This window comes from Myotis lucifugus, unplaced genomic scaffold (assembly GCF_000147115.1).
Source record: "Myotis lucifugus unplaced genomic scaffold, Myoluc2.0 scaffold_38, whole genome shotgun sequence".
Lineage (NCBI taxonomy): Eukaryota > Metazoa > Chordata > Mammalia > Chiroptera > Vespertilionidae > Myotis > Myotis lucifugus.
This window is the reverse complement of record NW_005871086.1, coordinates 4,037,597-4,045,090: the sequence shown is the minus strand read 5'-3', so window position 1 is coordinate 4,045,090 and position 7,494 is coordinate 4,037,597. Positions and strand designations below refer to the sequence as shown.

General features: G+C 37.3%; 1 long non-coding RNA gene across 1 annotated transcript; it reads left to right on the top strand.

The window, feature by feature from the left end:
• The first annotated feature begins 376 nt into the window (after nt 1-376).
• Nucleotides 377-7,028, top strand: LOC111825739. Its single transcript, XR_002828931.1, has 3 exons — nt 377-419; nt 5,071-5,141; nt 6,932-7,028. It is a non-coding gene; the product is annotated as an uncharacterized LOC111825739 (long non-coding RNA).
• Nucleotides 7,029-7,494: the final 466 nt, after the last annotated feature.

The window sequence follows — 7,494 nt, the reverse complement described above, 5'->3', positions numbered from 1 at the left end:
TTGGTTGTGGGCGGAACAGGAGACAAAAGAAGGAGTGGTGAGAAAGGGAAGAGTTCAGAGACTGCGAATAGCTTCAGTGAACACTGCAAGAACTGAACCTTTAGGCTCAGGATTTCCATAGTTTTTGAGAAACTTAGAATCCATGGAAATACAAGTAATCAAAATTAGAATAAGTAAGAGTGATGGCCACCTTATCTAAGAAATTTCCATTGATATTCAGTATGCTTTGTTTTTCTGTTCAATTATAAAAGAAGGTAATACCATACATAATTCCTCAAATCCAGTCACATCATCAATTTGTTTACAGCTTCTGGTGAGGTTGGCCTTGGTGCAGCAGCTTCGGGCCGCCTACGACTTAAGGTCAAAGGCGGCCGCGGCAGGGCGAGCGCGGAGACGGACTCAGCCGCCGCGCCGTGGTGGTAAGTCCTGGGGGGAGATTCCGGTTAGGGGGGGGGCAGGGACGGGAGGCACAGCTTTGTACTGTCACTACCAGGTCATGCCGGCATGTTCATTCTGGTATGGACCCAAAAGAGAAGGGTGGTTACGTGCGTCTGATTCAATCCAGGGTAGCCACCGGCTGGTGTTTAAAAAGAATGAACATGGCTTTATTTCTTGACAGGGGGCTTTTGGTCACTGGAGAGAAAGTTGCAGGACTTTTCAGTCTCAGCAGCTTGACATTAAAGAGATAGATAATCGGGGGCAGGGGGGAGCGGGGGGGCGGCATGTAGCTGCCCTGTGCGTGGTAGGATGTTTAGCGGCATCTCTGACTTCTACCCATAAGATGCCAGTTGTAAAAATTAAAAATATTTCCAGGTGCCTTTCCCCGCTTTCTCCATCGTTGTGGTCCCGTCCTCCCCCCTCTCCCCCTCAGACCTGTTACCTTTGCCTCTCTCTCTCTCCTAAGCTCCAAGGGCCCTTTTGCTTCTGTAACTGGTTTCCTGAGCCTAAGCAGCCCAGCTGGCTCACTTCTACTACCTCTGTCACTTTCTACATAAAATTTCTCTTATAATTGGGACCCCCCCCCCATATTGCCAGTTGATTGTATTTTGAACAAGCAGCACATGGGAAGGAGCTATCTACTACACCCCTGTTGTAGAGTAAGGTTTGAAGAGAAGGGGGACCAGTACATTTTCTAAATTAACCAGTAGACAAGGAGGTCTGACAGAACATTAAAATGGGCTTCAGATAATAACCTCTATATTCACCAATTTGAAAAAATTATATTTTGAGACATAAAGCTATTTTTTTAAATTAGTAAGATGAGAATCCAGAGTGGAATGATTTAAAAAGCTGTTGATGGCCCTAGCCAGTGGGCTCATTGGATAGAGCGTATGCCCGCAGACCGAAGGGTTCTGGGTTAGATTCCAGTCAAGGGCATGTACTTTGGTTGCAGGCTCGATACTTTGGCAGTACGGGAGGCAGCCAGTCGAGGTGTCTCACATCCATGTTTCTGTCTCTTCCTCTCCCTTCCAATCTCTAAAAATCAATGGAAAAATCCTCAAGTGAGGATTAACAACAACAAAAATAAAATTACTTCTAAAAATATATATAATAAGAAAAAAATAAATAAATAAGTAAAAATATATATAATAAGAAGCTGTTGATGATTTTGGGTGGTCAAGGTAAGGGAATTTTGAATAAGACTTTTATATCTACTGCATCAAGAATTTCATTGTGAGCCTGACTGGTGTTCTCAGTGGTTAGAGCGACATCCCAAGCACACAAGGATCTTGGGTTTGATTCCTGGTCAAGGGCATGTACCTGGGTTGCAGGTTCCATCCCTGGCCCCAGTTGGGGGTGTGCAGGAGGCAACCATTCCATGTGTCTCCCACATGGATGTTTATCTTTCCCTCCCTCCCCTAACCCAACCCCCCTCTCTTCCACTCTTTCTAAAAATCAATGGAAAAATATTCTCTGGTGAGGATTAACAAAAAAGAAAGAAAAAGAACTTTGTGAAAAATTAAGTAAATGGAGTATAAAGCATTTTATTTTTAATTGCCTAATTATATGGTACTTTCTAAGTACTTAGAACTGAAGACTGATAACTTAATAGTTTATAATATCTGAAAGATAATAAGTACTTGGAGAAGAAAACTACTAACACAAATAATTTGTGTTCTGGCCAGGGGGCTCTGTTGGTGGGAATGTTGTCCCACACACCAAAAGGTTGCTGATTCCATTCCCAGTCGGGGCACATACATAGGTTGCAGGTTCCATTCCAGGTCGGGAGTGTATGGAGGCAACAGGTCAATGTTTCTCTCTCTCTCTCTCTCATCTCAATAAAAATATATCTTGCAGTGAGGATTTTTTTAAAAAATGATGTGTATACCTCATAAACTTTAGAGAAATTGTTTTTATATTCTTACAAAACCAACTATATTTGAGATTTTGGAAAGCCAATCTAGCTTTTAAATATTAACAAATATGTTGCCATATGAAAGAATTTGTACATGGATTTTTTTCACCGCTTAAGAAAAACTGACACCTGTCTTTAGATTCAGATAGGTCTGAGTTTGAATCCTGCTCTACCCCTACTAGATGTGTGATCTTGAACTGCTTGTTTAATTTTCCTAAGCTTCAATTTCTACTCTATAAAGTGGGAATAATGGTATCTCTCCTTGGGCTGTCTAAAAAAAAACTCTAAGATATGGCAATAGGACTACCACAATGCCTGTCACATGCCACTTTAACTAATTTTAGTTGTTACGATAATAAATGGTCTATATCCTGATTGTCACACTAGAAACACTAATAAAATGTTCTAATAAAGAAATACAGAAGATTATAGTGTTACATGAGTGGGATCTAACAAGATAGGTAACTGAAAACTATATTTCTTTAGTTATTTGGTGTTGTTGGCCAATAATAGTTTTGAGTTTTTTAAGAAAAGAACTAGAAATCTTTTAAGGCTGGTATTATAAATGATATTCCAATACATACAGTTTAAAAAGCATGCTCTTTATTTTATGAGATCAAATTTTAGCCGTTACTTATGAAGCCAAATATTGAGAATAATGAGACCTAAGGGAGGACAAGCTCCCTGAATTCTACTTATGTATGACATTTGTAAACATATAATCAACTTCAGCATCTGATTTATTTTTGCATTTTGCTTGGTTGCACAGTATCAAGAAAATTTTGCTTTACCCAGACAAGGGGTTACCTATGTTAACTTTCTTTTTTTAAGTAGCTCTCTTTGAAATGGTAATCGTAGCAGCAGCAAATATTCTTTGAATGCTTGCTCTGCATCAGATTAAGACCTATGTGAGGATACTGAGGCATAGGGAATGTTAATTTGATCAAGGTCACTTGGTAAATGGAAGAACCAGTACAGTGGGGCCTTGACTTACGAGTTTAATTCGTTCCGTGACGGAGCTCATAACTCAAATTACTCGTATGTCAAATCATAAAGTGAACGAGTGAGACACTTGATGCTGGGCTGATTTTGTGGCGTTCACTGTGACGTTCGCTGCGCCAACTAGCGGTAGGGTATCTGAAGCTGGCTCGTAACCCGAATTTTAGCTCGCAACTCAAAGCAAAAAATTGGCTGAGAGACGGATCGTATCTCGAAAAACTCGTTAGTCGGGACACTCGTAAGTCAAGGCCCCACTGTATTTAAAATCTGGCAGTTCTCCCTCTAGTAAACAGCTTGCTTTCTTACAGCATTATACTAAATTGTCTTTTCTGTATTCTTCAATTAAATGGAGCCACATGTTTGGAAAAGTGAAATTTTGTTAGTCTGTTGAATCATGAACAATGCTGAATGGTTTCGCATTGTAAATACAAGGTTAAATAATTAAGATGCTCTTAAAATATAAGTGCTTCAAGAGCATTCTTGGAGAGCAGATTCATTTAAGCTACATTAACATTTTTGAGATTAGGTATACACACTTATTTAATTTTGTATAAGTAGACACATATACAGGCTTTAATTTATTTTCTTAAATCCAATGAAAAGCTACAACTTTGTTATTCAGTGACACATTTTTAAGAAGTTTGAATGTGTGCACAAAGATATGTGTACAAACATGCAAGTTAACCGACATTTACAATTTTACTCTTGGGATTTTCAAAGTAGTTAAATGAAATTTGAATTAAATGTTTGCAGAATCCCTATTTTTGGGTAGCTCAGAAAGTAGTTTGAATAGTACTTTCCATGGAGTGTGTAAAAGATTATCAGGTCTAAAAATAACCACTTCTGGTGTAATTTTAGGAAGTACCCAATGAATGACAGGAATTACCATTATCAGTTGACTTAGCCTCTTGCTCAAATTAGTATTTATAAGGTGCCAGAAGGAAGGTATAAGGTCAGTATTTTTAAGGTCACTGAAAAAACAGTATTTTTTTAAAATACATTTTTATTGATTTCAGAGAAGAAGGGAGAGGGAGAGAGAGAGAGAGAGAGAGAAACATCAATGATGAGGCAGAATCATTAATCAGCTGCCTCCTACTAAGGATCCAGCCCACAATCAGGTCCTTGACCGGAATCAAAACCCGGGCCCTTTAGTCCGCAGGCCTAAGTTCTATCCACTGAGCCAAACCAGCTGGGGTGGAACAGGTAGTATTTTGAGGGAAACCTTAGTGTTTTGGGACAAATCTGTTTAAGAATTTCTTGACTAAACACTAACAGGGTTGATTTTTCCATAATGGCTTTGGAAACCGATGGAATTTACCACGTTGCTTGAGGGCACTGACTTTATCTTTGCCATCATTGTACTCTTAGCACCTAGCATAAGGTAGTTACTTTTTACAAAATGTACTTGAAAGAGTTGCTTTTTAAGTGTTATTGACTTCAGAGAGGAGGGCGGAGAGAGGAAACATCAATGAGAATCATTGATTGGCTGCCTCTTGCACTCCCCCTACTGAGGATTGAGCTGGCAACTAGGGCTTGTGCCCCACTGGGAATCAAACTGTGACCTTCTGGTTCATAGGTCGATACTGAACCTCTGAGCCACCAGCTGGCTCTGCTATCTTTTTTTATTTGTTGAGGTTTTAAATTTGCCCTAATGTTTAAGAAAATTTATATTATACTTAATATTTGTGTTAGAGTAACTAAATTTGTCATTTTAGGGTAAAATATTTGGAGTACCTTTTAATGCATTGCCCCATTCTGTTGTACCAGAGTATGGACACATTCCAAGGTAAGCAAAGTTTGAAATGAATAAATATTTCAAAGTGGTGTTTGAATGTTTAAAAATAAATAGTTGATTGACTCACACATTTGTTTTGAATTAACAGATTTCATTTCTCAGTAGTAATGTAAAAAAAAAATTTACTTAAACTTTCACATATTTTAACTTTAATTTTTACTTACTCCCAGGATTGAATTTTAAGGTTTAGTAATGAGTAAATGTTAGAGAGCAAATTATTTTTGTTCTATTAAATTAGAGATTTCAGATCTATACCAATTCTTTTGCCACAATTCTGATTATATTCAGTAATATACTGAATTACCAATACAGCTAAAATATTGATATTTATATTTTAGAAAAGTTGGGTAAAAGAATATTATGCTAAGATATTAGCGTATTTGTGAATATAAATTACATACCTTGAACTTTTTAATGTTGTTTACTATTTATAAATAATCTTTTGGACTAACTGGATCAGAAATTACTAGGTAAGTTTACATCTTAAGAAAATAGTTTAAATGCATTTAAAGAAACTGTTTTAGCTCTCTCTAATTATTTTTCCCTCTGTCCAAAGTAGGGTTCATTCTGCCCACTCTAGTCTAGTAACCTGGGTTTTTAATTGATGCATTGTCCAAAAGCACTTACTGAGTACCTTGCTACCTTAGAATCATTTTCCCTCAGATAATAGGTGTAGATTCATAATCTTCATTAAGGTTTCCACTTAGTATTTTGCTTTTTAAATAATCTGCAAAGGTTTGTTTATACGGATTTTCAACATTTAGAATGGCAAATGCTAATAATGACTACATCTTTGTCATAATTTTTTGCGTGCTAAAAGAAACAAACTACTCTGTCAGTTACCCTCTGCAATGTTTAGTCACTGTGCACCAATGCAACTTTTATCAGTTGCTTACAGCTGATACCCATTCTAATTTATTGGTACCAGCTGTTAACTAAGCATCTAAAACTACCATTGGTTGTTAGAAATTGTTCAATGTAAAAATTGAGCACACACCTTTAAATATGAAAAAGATTGTAAGGACTGGGGTGTATTTGATTTTCTGAGAGATAATGTTAGAGTGAGAAAAAAAAACACCTTGCCTTATTTTGGGGGAAATGTAGTAAGTAGATGGTAGATATTTTAAGCTGTGTATGCTGTGCAAGATCCCACATGGGGAGAGAATGAAGAAAAGAAGGCCTTGGAGCCTTGAGTCATCCTAGCATGTAGAGGGCTGGAAGAAAAAGAGGATCCAGAAAAGGAGTTTGAGAAGAAGCAGTCAGGGAGTCAGTAGGAAAACCAGAAGAGTGAAAAAGTATTTTTAAAATGATCTGGGAGTGGTCAAGTGTGTTATGCTGGTAGGACAAACAAGATGAAGACAATGAATTTACCATGGATTTGGCAAGGCAGAGGCCATTGGTGACTCTGAGAGCGCTTTTTTTTTTTTTTGGAGTAATGGCTATGAGAGTCTGATTGGAGAGGGTGGAGGAGAGACTGGGATATGAAGGAAGGTAGATTAGAGGCAGTGCAAAAGACAAGTCCTGTGCTCTGAGTGAAAGCAGAGAAACAGAGGATTGAGAAGGATGTAGGTTAAGTGGGTTTACTGAAGTTGTCATGGGTAAAATGGTGGTTCCTAGAGAGGAATTTAGGAAGCAAGTGGCCTTTTATCACAGATTAAAGGGATTTGTAGCATCAGAGCTTCTGTAAGGGGTATAGTGCCTGGTCTGCTCCTGTACTTTGGCAGAATAATGGGATTTAGAAAGGTGTGTTCTGGCCACCTGAAAAGATTTCTCTGTTTCAGTTTTCTTGTTGATGCTTGCACATCTCTAGAAGAGCATATTCATACAGAAGGGCTTTTTAGGAAATCAGGATCTGTTATTCGTCTAAAAGCGTTAAAGGTAAGCATATTCTTAAACTGTCATTTTTCTTTTGTGCCATATTTTTGGTGTGGTTTTGTGATTGAACTATGTAGAAGTATAACATGAATTATTGACAGAAATTGAATTTGAAAATAGCTTTTTTCATGGCAGAGGAACTTTTTTCCAAAAGAAAGTAAATCATTTCTGTAATGCTCTTCCCCCCACCCTGTTTTATTGAGGTATAATTCACCAGTACATTTAGGATGTACAACTTGATGTTTTGATTTACATATACATTGTGAAATCACCACAATCAAGCTGTTTATAAAATGCTTTGAACATGGCAAGTTTAAAATTCATGGTCCTAGTTTCTATAAATGAAAAAAAGTTTTTTTATTATTTTTAGCCTTCTGAAAAGGAGATATATTAAAATAATAGTTAAAAGAAATTTATTTTAAAAAGCTCTTGTACAAGAAAGGATAGTTTATTTGCAATATACTCCTAA